This window comes from Anomaloglossus baeobatrachus, chromosome 10 (assembly GCF_048569485.1).
Source record: "Anomaloglossus baeobatrachus isolate aAnoBae1 chromosome 10, aAnoBae1.hap1, whole genome shotgun sequence".
In the NCBI taxonomy this organism is placed as follows: Eukaryota; Metazoa; Chordata; class Amphibia; order Anura; family Aromobatidae; genus Anomaloglossus; species Anomaloglossus baeobatrachus.
Genome location: NC_134362.1, coordinates 54,838,607 through 54,850,594, shown reverse-complemented (window position 1 = coordinate 54,850,594; position 11,988 = coordinate 54,838,607).

Sequence of the window (11,988 nt, the reverse complement as noted above, 5' to 3'; positions counted from 1 at the left end):
CGGGAACAAGTCTGAATCCTGACCTACTTGTGGTCATTGGACACCTGCCTGCACACCTTGACACCAATGTCTCAACCTATCCCTGTCTTGGCTGTAGTGTCTACTCTGGGAGTCCACCCAGTTCCTGCTTTCTTTCCCCACTTGTCTGCTACTCCACGGTTTGAGTTTGACCCCAAGCAATGCAGAGCATTCATAAACCAGTGCACACAGCACTTTGAAATTTTGTCACACCAGTTTGCTTCAGATTGGGCCAAAGTGGCCTTTCTGATGCCTCATCTGACTTGTGAGGCCCTCGCCTGGACTAATCCACTATGGGAGAGAAGCGATCCAGTTGTCACTAACCTGCAAGCCTTCCTTCCTGGAGATGTTCTGCAAAGTATTTGATGAGCTGAGTTACGTCACCTCTGTAGCGCCTATGCTCTTCAGGCTGTGCCTGGGAAATTATACCGTACACCAGTTTCCGTACCCTGTCCTCTGAACTGGAAGAATGAGGTGCTGGTAGCTGCATTTTGGGAGGGTCTGTCCTGGAGAATGAAGGACAAACTATCAGGCTGAGATGTTTCTGCTTTCTTTAACGATCTGGTGTCTCTGGCTGTCCGGATCGACCTAAGGTTCCAGGACACTTTAGAAAATTGATCCAAGAGAGGAGGTTGATGCATCTTGCTCTAACCTTCCAGAGACCCATCATGCTGCAGTCCACAGTTCCCGCACACTGCTTCCCCAGAACCCATGTGAACTTGGTAAAGTTTCGCCAGGAAGACCATTGCATAGAGGTGCTTCTATTGCAGAAATCCTAAACAACAAATCTGTTCCTGTCCTGTGAAGATGGGAAGTTCCCAAAGCTAGGGTCCATAGGAGAGGAGTTGACCAATCTGAACTCCGATTCACAGAAACTTTGTTGCAACAGGCCTTGTGGATCAGTATCAGATTCCTGACCAGCGACTTCAAGCTCCCCTAAAACTTTGTCCGTGAAAGGAATATCGCTGATTGAGGCCGCCCAGTTAATCACTGAGCAAGTGGAGTTTCTGGTGGGAATGCTGCACTCTGATAAGATCACCTTCTACGTTCTACTATGACTGCCACAGCCACTGCTTCTGGGCCTGCCGTGGCTCCATATGCACGAACCTGTCTTGGGCTCAAGTTCCGGTGAAGTGCTCATAGGGCCAGCCCTATCACGAGCAGTATCTCGTTCCTGTCCATCCTGCCTCACCAACTATGTAATCAATTCTTCTGGGTCTGCCACCTACTTAATAGTCCGACACAGACATCTTTGACGAAGAGGTGACTGAGACGTTACCTCAATATACGCCATATCATTTCCCTATCGACCTACTTCAGAATTCTTCACCTCCTCGGTGTAGAATTTACCCTATGTCCCTGGCGGAGACCCAGGTCATGGGCAAGTACATCAAGTAGAATCGGTCAAGAGGATTTATCTAGAAGTCCTTTTCTCTAGCCAGAGCTGGGTTTTTCTTCGTGAAGAACAAAGATGGTTCCCTTCTGCTGCCGCTTATACCAGAATTGTTCAACCATTTCCGAGGTAGCCGAATTTTCCTTAAACTCGACCTCTGTGGTGTATATAATCTTGTCCATATACGGTCTATGGATAGATGTAACACTGCCTTTAACACTCTTGACAGCCACTACGAGTATCGAATAATGCCATTGGGGCCCAGCAATGCTCCTGCGGTCTTTCAAGAATTCGTAATTCACATTTTCCAGGATGTTCTCTACTCATGTGTGGTCATCTACCTGGACGACATCCTGGTGTTCCCCACCGATCTGCCAACACACAAGAGAGATATTCGCCAAGTTCTGCACAGGCTGAAGGAGAATAATCTGTACGCCAAATTTAAGTAGTGCGTCTTTGAACAGACTTCTCTCCCCTTCCTGGGCTACATAATCTCTGACACCGGTTTGAAGATGCATCCAGAGAAGGTGGTTGTAGTCCGGAAGTGGCCTCCTCCTGATGGTGTGAAGGCAATTCAGTTGTTCTTGGGCTTCGCCTATTACTATCGCAAGTTCATTCCGCATTTCTCTTCCCGAATCATCCCTATCACTGTCCTGACCCCAGACAAATTCTAAAATGTAAACTTCTTAGGCTGAGAGTACGTTTACCTCCCTAAAGCAGGTCTTCTCATTGGCTCCAGTGCTGCACAGACTACAGACCAACAAACAGTTCTTCTTAGGAGTGGATGCTTCTTCCTCTGGGGCCAGTGTTATTCTCTTGGAGAAATCTGCTATCAGTCAGATGGTAATCTGTGACTTCTTTTACAAGGCCTTCTTTGCTCCTGAGCACAACTACTCGATTGGTAGACCAAGAATTGTTGGCTGTTAAAATAGCTCTGGAGAAGTGGCTATTGCTGCTGGAGGGGGATTGTGCATCCTGTTGTCAACTACACCAACCACAAGAACTTGGCTTACCTGCAGTCGATTGAGGCTGAATTCTCATCAAGGCCGGTGGTCTTTCTTTTCCATTTAATAATAATAATATTATTTTTTATATATATAAATAAACATATTTTTGTGTACTCACCATAAAATCGTTTTCTCTTAGCCATCATTGGGGGACACAGGACCATGGGTGTTATGTTGCCTATCCATAGGAGGACACTAAGTAGATGCAAAAGCATAGCTCCTCCTCTGCAGTAAACACCCCCTGGCCGGGCCAGGCAACCTCAGTTTTAGTACACAAGCAGTAGGAGAAAAAAACAACAGTAAAAACTTATCTCAACAGAGGAACATGAGGAAAAAAAAGAGTCATAACCAAATAAGGTACTGAGAGAACCAAGGCCCAACAGGGCAACAGGGTGGGTGCTGTGTCCCCCGATGATGGTTAAGAGAAAACGATTTTATGGTGAGTACACAAAAATCCGTTTTTCTCTGACGCCTCATTGGGGGACACAGGACCATGGGACGTCCTAAAGCAGTCCATGGGTGGGAAAAATAAAAGAAGACAACACAACCTAAGCACTAGGAACCAGTCCCAGACAGCCTGGAGCGCCTACTGAGAGAGGTGCTCTACTGCCGTTTGCAGAATTTTCCTACCCAGATTTGCCTCAGCTGAAACCTGGGTATGGACTCTGTAATGCTTTGAAAAAGTATGTAGGCTAGACCAGGTCGCAGCCTTACACACCTGTTCCACTGAAGCACGATGCCGAATGGCCCACGAAGCGCCAACTGCTCGCGTGGAGTGAGCCTGCAGCCCACTAGGAATGGGCTTGAGTTGCAAGCGGTAGACTTCTTGGATCGCAGAATGAATCCAGCGAGCCAGAGTCACCTTTGAAGCTGCCTGTCCCTTCTTAGGCCCCTCAGGAATGACGAACGAAGAGTCCGTTTTCCTAAAGGGGGCTGTTCTGGATATGTAATATCTGAGAGCTCTGACGAGGTCTAACGAATGCAGAGACCTTTCCACCCTATGAACTGGGTGTGGGCAAAAGGAAGGCAGAACAATGTCCTCGTTCAAATGAAACGAGGTAGGAACCTTTGGAAGAAAATCCGGAAGGGGGCGCAGAACCACCTTGTCCTGATGAAAAAACAGAAAGGCTCGCGGCAAGAGAGTGGTGCTAGCTCCGAAACCCGTCTGATGGACGTAATTGCCACCAGGAACGTTACCTTTCAGGACAGAAGAGCAAGGGAGGATTCCTTGAGAGGTTCAAAGGGGGACCTCTGGAGACCGTCCAGAACGAGATTGAGGTCCCATGGGTCCAGCGGCCGTTTGTACGGGGGAACTAGATGGGAAACGCCCTGGAGGAAGGTCTTGACCTGCGGTTTTTGCGCCAGGCTGCATTGGTAGAAGATTGAGAGCGCTGAGACCTGCCCTTTAAGGGAACTGAGAGCCAACCTGCAGAAAATCGAGAATTCTGGGGATGGCCAGAGGCATAGGCTGGACGTTAGTTTCCCTGCACCATGAAAGGAAGATTTTCCATGTACGGTGGTAAATGTGGGATGAAGCAGGCTTTCGGGCGCTGATCATGGTGGAGATAACCGCGGGGGAGAATCCTGCTCTTGTTAATACCCAGGTCTCAATGGCAATGCCGTCAGCTTCAGGGCTCTGGAGTTCTGATGGGAAATGGGCCCTTGGGTCAGCAAGTTTGGGATGCCTGGAAGATGCCACGGTACGTCTACGAGCATTTGTAGTAATTCGGCGTACCAGGCGCGCCTGGGCCAGTCCGGTGCTATCAGTATCACCGGGACTCCCTCTGCCTTGATTTTCCTGATTACCCGCGGCAGTAGAGGTGGAAATATATAAGGCAGGTGGAAGTGGTGCCAGGAGTAGACTAGAGCATCCGCACCGATGGACTGCGGCTCGCGTGACCTGGCTATGAATGCAGGTACCTTTGCGTTCAACCTTGAGGCCATTAAATCCACGCCTGGTGTACCCCAGCGAGTGCAGATGTGTAGGAACACTTCTGGGTGGAGAGACCACTCTCTGATGGCCAGGCCTTGGCGACTTAGAAGTCTGCTGCCCAGTTCTCTACTCCCGGTATGTGTACCGCTGATATCACTTACCCTGTCGATTTGGCCGAGCTGAGGATCCCGTGGGCCTCGAGATAAGCTGTCTTGCTGCAGGTGTCCCCCTGTCGATTGAGGTAGACTACAGCTATCGCATTGTCCGATTGGACTTGAATCTGATGACCCGCTAGCAGAGGACAGAACGCCCTGAGCGCGAGGAAGATCGCGCAGATTTCCTGGATGTTTATGGGTAGGGAAGACTCCTGGGGCGTCCAACGTCCTTGAGCAGTGTGGTGCCGGTACACTGCTCCCCAGCCTAGGAGGCTGGCGTCCGTGGTCAGGACCAGCCAGTTCACTGGGAGAAAAAAGATCTCCCCTTCGATAGGGATGAGGACCGAAGCCACCAGCGGAGTGCGTACCTGACTGAAGGCGTCAGGTGAAGATGTCTGTTCGGGGGGAAGGGGCTCTTGTCCCAGGCCGCTAGAAGGGCTAGCTGCAGTGGGCGGAAGGTGCAGTTGAGCAAAGGGTACTGCTTCCTTAGCCGCCACCATCCTGCCGAGCATCTTCATGCTGAATCGAATGGAGCGAGACGGAGGACGTAGAAGGCAGCATACCGCTCGTTGAAGAGCGATCATCTTGTCCATGGGGAGATAGATCAAGCTCCGATGGGTATCCAGGGACATGCCCAGGAAGGTGGTGGATCGTGATGGGATCGGGGATGATTTGTCTAGATTCACTAGCCACCCTAAGCGGGATAGGGTGTTCACAGTGATCTGTACGCTGGTTGAGCAGTCGCGGAAGGAGGGGCCTTGATGAGGAGGTCGTCCAAGTAAGGGAGAACGACTACTCCCCTGGCGTGAAGGACGCTCATGGCGGCCGCCATGACTTTGGTGAAGACCTCTGGTGCGGTGGCAAGGCCGAAGGTTAGAGCTACTAATTGAAAGTGGGAGTCCTGAACTGCGAAGCGGAGGAACTTTTGGTGATCTGGGGCGATGGGTATGTGCAGGTACGCGTCCTTGATGTCTATGGAGGCGAGGAATTCCCCTTCAACCATGGATGCAATAATGGACCTTAGGGACTCCATTCTGAATCTCCATACGTGCACATGTTTGTTCAGGTGTTTGAGGTCCAGGATGGGTCGAACTGACCCATCCTTTTTGGGGACCACAAAGAAGTTGGAATAAAAAAAACCCTGAACTTCTCGTTGTCCAGGACAGGTATTATCACTCCTGCTGTTTGGAGCAAGTGGATTCCTGAGAAAAAAGCTTTGCGTCGTTTTCGAGTCTTTGGGGGGTTTGAGAGAAAAAACCGACTCGGGGGTCGGGTCCTGGTAACCGTAAGACACAAGGTCTCGCACCCATCTGTCGTCTGAGGCGGCAGCCCAGATGTGTTGAAAGAGCCGCAGTCGACCTCCTACAATGAGTTGTCTTCCAGGGCGTCGAAGGAGTCATGAGGGGGGAAAACGTCGTGGACGAGTCTCCCTAGTCCTGGACTGTTTCGGTCTAGGCTGCCATGACGAAGTGGGTTTCGGGGAGAGCTGAGGTTGGTCCCTGCGTAGTCCGCGGCTGGTGGCAGGGACAGCACGGGATGTTGACCAACCAATGAGTTCCGAAGGAGCGGAACGAGGACTGTGGATGTCTGGTGAAGGACGTTCTGGACTTCAGCTGGGGGAGGGAGGTACTCTTTCCTCCCGTGGCGTCAGAAATGAGCTTGTCCAGACGTTCGCCAAACAATCGGTCTGGAAAAAAGGGAAGGCCCGTGAGAGACTTCTTGGAGGCAGAGTCCGCTCGCCATTGTCGGAGCCAGAGAGCTCTACGGATGGCTATGGTATTTGAGACGGCAAACGCTGCGCAGGTAGCAGCGTCCATGGAGGCCTGCATGAGGTACTCCGCCGCAGCGGCAATTTGAGCTGTTACCTCTGTGAAGGTATGAGTGAACTGGGATTCCTCAAGCGAAGTGTTAAGGGATTCTGCCCAGACCGAGATCACCTTTGCGACCCACACAGAGGCAAAGGAGGGCGAGAGGGAAGAACCCGCAGCCTCAAAAGCAGAGCGGGCGACGTGCTCCACCTCTCTGTCTGTCGGGTCCTTGATGGAGGAACCATCGGGTAAAGACAGGAGCGTCTTTGTGGCAAGGCGGGAGACCGGGGGGGGGTCGACCGAGGGCGGATCGGCCCAGCCCTTAGGGGCAAGTGAGGCAAAAGGGTACCAGGACTCTATGAGTTTTCGGTTACCGAAGCGCCTGTCAGGCTTCTCCCTTTGCTTTGTGAGGATATCCTGAAACTTTGGGTTATCAGCGAAAAACCTTTTGGAGTTTCCTTGCCCTCTTAAAGGAGACCGCATGGTCAGTGGTAGTGGATGGGGGATCCTCCACATGCAGAGTTTGGTTGACTGCTGCTATAAGGGAGTCTATTGCAGTTTGATCATCTGGGGAGGATGAAACCAAGGAATCCTCCTGGTACAAACAGCATTCTCCCTCCTCCAGCTCTTCAGAAGCCGTGGAGCGTGTGGGAGAGCCTGCCCTGTGTGCTCCCAAGGGAGTGCCATGGGGGCCATGAGAGAGTGCTGGAGACACCTGGCCGTGTGCGCTTTTCCTGATCCCTGCAACCGGTGAAGCATGTGCCCAGATTACCTCAGAAGAATCCTCCATAGGGGTATCCTCGGCTGCGTTCCGTCCAGGGACCCAGAAGGGTGTGGAGGACGACATTGCATAGCCAGAACCAGGTTCTGTGACAGTTTTTCCATGGATTAGGACAGAAACTGTGCCCATTCCGGTGGGCTGGGAGCCCTAGGCTCTGGGCTGACGGTTGTGGCGGTGGGGTCTTGGGGGGCTATAGGGGCACAGGACTCACAGAGAGAAGAGGTGTGTTTACGTGGTAGCTCAGCGTGGCAGGAAGTGCAGGCTGAATAATCTCTTAGTACCCTTAGAATTCTGCATGTTCCTAATAGGAGTATGCCAGGAGGGAGAGCAATGCTCAGCAGAGCTACAAGTGAAGCAGGTACCTCACCAGAATCAGCCAATGGCCCTGCATCCTCAGGAAGGAGTAAGCTCTGTGGAGAACTTTGCACGCTTTCTTGGGGGGCGGGGCTTAGCGCTAAAAGAGTGCCAAGAAGAAGTCAGTGTGCCCCCTGCTGTCGGTAGCAAAAAAAACGGCAGGAAGGGAGCTTCTGTCACAGTTTTTCTCCTCCCTCCAGTCAGCACATAGCTTGTCACCAGAGGATTATCTCTGCTGGCTTTCCTGCAATCAGAGCACGCAGCTAGAGCAAATAAGCAGAGCAAATAAACAGTGTGAGTTCCTGAGCTCTGGGCCCTCCCCCTGCCACCGGTAAATTATCTGTGCAGGATTTTCTGCAAACAGCGAGGGACTTCCCCCTCCTCCACGCAGCTAGAGAAAAATTAACACTGTGTGTTCAGGATCCCCGGGGCCCTCCTCCTTGCAATCAGCAAGGGACTTTTTCATAATAAATACTGTAAATTCAGTAGTCCTGGAGCCTTCCCTGCACCGTCTTTTCTCCCTTTGTCTGGGAAACCAGTCAGGGGGGATCTCACCTTAACACTGCCTCAGTCCAGGCAGTGGAAATAGCAGAGTCAGCTTGCTGTGTCCCGCCACACAGGTGCCATGTTCAACTCAGAGCCTGCAAAGAGGGGCTGAGGAATTGTGCCTCTACCCTGGGCTCTGGAAAATCGGTGTCTGTGGGACCAGTCGTCCAGTAAAAGGCAGCCAAGGATCCAGCGTCGCAGGAGGGGGTATGTGGAGGAGACACTCCGCGTTCCCGCCCGTTGATGGTATTCGGAGATCGGTCCCAAAAGGAAACCGTCGCCCTCAAAAAATAGCTAAACCTTGAAAGATGTGCCTCCTACAGACACTAAGCTAAAACTGAGGTTGCCTGGCCCGGCCAGGGGGTGTATACTGCAGAGGAGGAGCTATACTTTTGCATCTACTTAGTGTCCTCCTATGGATAGGCAGCATAACACCCATGGTCCTGTGTCCCCCAATGAGGCGTCAGAGAAAAATATATATATATAGCGCTAACATATTCGGCAGCGCTTTACATGCATCATCACTGTCTCCATTGGGGCTCACAATCTAAATTCCCTATCAGTATGCCTTTGGAGTGTGGGAGGAAATTGAAGTAACCGGAGAAAACCCACGCAAACACAGGGGATATGAAACCAGGACCCCAGCGGTGCAAGACTGCAGTCCTAACCATTGAGCCACAGTGCTGCCCCTCCATTCCAGGTGATTGAACAGAACGTCAAGGCAAATGCACGCTTCAGGTCCTTTTTGTCTGCAGACCAAGAGAAGGAGCCTCAACACATCATTAAGCCCTGCAAAATTCTCACGGTAGCTCCGGTAAGCTTGTCTCTGGTATCACCCGTAAAGATTTTTGTCGCTGAAACGGACAGTAAGCAAATGCTGCAGTGGGGGGCACTTTTAAGTTTGCAGGTCACACCGCGCAAAAGAAAACTTCTCGCGGCATTACTAGTGGCCAACTCTGCTCAAGCATATTGTGGACTTTATTTCAGCCTGTTCTTCCTGTGCCTGCAAGAAGACCCCTTCTCTCTGGACATTACTACCTCTACCAGTGCTTTCCACTCCATGGCAGCACATCTCAATGAACTTTATCACTGATAGACAGTGTTTTCTGGTTATTCTGTCATCTGGGTAGTAGTGGACAGATTCTCCAAAATGGCCCACGTTACTCCTTTGTCCAGTCTTTTTGCTCCCTTGCTCGCTGAGCAGTTGTCCAGCATGACTTTCGGGTGCATAGTCTACCCCTCTACATTGTGTCTGATAGAGGCGTCAATTAATTTACAGTTTACCAAAGGCAACTAAATCACCAACGAAGGACTAATTAATATATAAACTTTGTTTAATTTCTTTTTAAAAAAAAGAACAGACACACAAAAAAACTTGAAAAGTTTTGTGTATCTTTGATCTTTTTTAAAAAAAAAATGAAATAAAGGTTATTTAACTCCTTCACGACCGGACAATTTCACTTGCAGTTTTTTTTTTTCGCCATTCTTTTTTCAAGAGACTTAACTTTTTTATTTTTCAGTCAATATGGTCATGTGAGGGTTCATTTTTGCAGAACGAGCTGTACTGTTAAATGAAACCATACGTTTTACGATAGTGTATTTGTAGTGTACTGGAAAACGGCAAAAAAATTCCGGAAGTGCGGAAAAACTGAAAAAAGAAAAAAAAAAGTGCGATAGCACTATAGTTTTTGAAATTTTATTCAATATATGGTAAATCTGATGTGTGGGTGTGATGCCTCAGGTCACTGCAAGTTCGTAGACACCAAACTTGTATAGGTTTACTTTTATATAAGGGGTTAAAAAAAACAGAAGTTTGTCCGAAAAAAAAGTAGCGTACGTTTTACATCATATTCCGTGACCAGTAGCGTTCTCATTTTTCGGGATTTATGGCTCAGTGACTGCTTATTTTTTGCGTCTCAGGCTGACATTTTTAACGGTATCATTTTTTGCACAGATGCTACGTTTTGATCGCCTGTTATTGCATTTTGCGCAAAATTTGTGGCACCAAAAACTTAATTTTGTCGTTTGGTTAACGGCGTAGCAGCAAAAATATTCTAATCAGATTAATTGATTTTATATTTTGATCGGCCATTTCTGAACGCGGCAATACCAAATGTGTGTATATTTTTTTACTTTTTTTAACCCTTTAATTTTCAATGGGGCGAAAGGGGGGTGATTTGAACTTTTAGCTTTTGTTTGTTTTTTTTTTTTAAACTTTTTACTAGTCCCCCTAGGGGGCTATATGGATCAACAATCTGAACCCTCTGCCATATCTGCTGATCACAGCTATACAGCTGTAAACAGCGGATATGCTAATTTTCTGCCTCACTCAGCTCCGGGCCGAGTGAAACCGAAAGTAATTTGTGAGCTACAGGAGTCATCACATGACCCTGTGCTACTATGACAACCACCGGAAGTCACATGATCACATCACATGACTTCCAGTATCGGCCGGTAAGTAAATGCCGTTATAATGGCGCTGTCGAATATTGACAGCGCCATTTAAGGGGTTAAACGGCAAGAGCAGATAACGATTCTGCTCGTGCCTGGCAGGCACGCATCTCAGCTGTGAAAATCAGCTATATGCGCCGATCATGGCAAGCTGCCGGCAGCAGACCACGGGCAGTAACACTGACCGCTAGGGCGTAATATTACTGCCTTCGGTCGTTAAGAGGTTAATAATTAGTCCTTAGTTAGGGATTTTGTTGTCTTTGGCAAATATAAATGAATTTCGATTAACCCTACGCAGACTGATAGGCGTCCAGTCACATCCAGATTCTGGAGGCTGCAAGCTGCTGTTACCCCAGTTTTTCATAAGAAAATCCACCAATATGGCTTAATTGTCATATTGGTGGATTTCCTGATGAAGTGGCATAACACTTCGAAACGCGTAGAATTAAACCACCTTGCATTAAACCTTTCCTGTATTTTTGTCATGTCTTCACCGGTGCAGTAATAGTTCCACATTAACATTGTTCCTGCACAGCTTCATCTCCAAAATCTGGGCAGAGACCAAGACCTTTCAGTAGCCATCCTCAGTGCTGATGGCTGATGAAAAGGCATACAGATAAGAGGCATCTGGATTGTCTCATTCTAGCCAGGAAATAAGGCATTTCTGTCTTCCAGATATGTCCATCTCAAGATGCCTTGCTACTAGTTGGGTCCCCACTTCGTTGGTCTCTGAGATTCTTGAGCAGATTAATGCAGTGTCCTACAAACTGAAGCTTCCAGCCTCCTTGTGCAACACCAATTCCTTCCATGTGTCTCTCCTTAAGCTTGTCGTCCTAAGCTGCTACTTCAAAACTCCTGGTTCCCTGCCTTCACCAGTTAGCACAGAATACATTTTTCAGGTAAACCCCCCCCATGAAAAAGGTTAAGGGGAAAACCCTTTTTGTAGTAGATTGGAAGAGTTTTGCCCCTGAGGAGAGGCAATAGAAGCCCAAGGAGAATATTGATGCCCTTCTTGTCCTGAAGAGATTCCTTTCGCGCTTGGCTCCTGGGACTGTGCATGCTGCACAGACCTGCTTAAGTCTACAATCGGTTTGTGACTGCAGACTTGTAAATCATAAATCACACTCCACACTGAGGATGGTTATGTGACCACAAGTGCACAATCTGCATTCTTCTAGCCACATTCCAACTAGACTTATCCAGTCTCACTCAATATACTTGCATTGAGAGTGGCAGTGCACCTCTAGTAGACATGTGACTACATACTTGTGGAGATGCACCCATCGTCACGGGAGTGATCGTCAAACTCTATGAATCGGTAGGATGAAGAAGGAGTCGGGGTGATGCTCTTGGAAAGGACTAAGCTTCAGTATCAAGCACAGTGGCACACAGAAATGTGGGGTGCTACTGCAAGGCAGCAGATACCATTTTCATGATCGACAAGAGGCAGAACCCCATTATTCAAAAATTGACAGGCTATGCAAAAAAATACATTCTATTCATGATTTATCCCTGGGGGAGGGGATCTGAAATTGCTTCAGC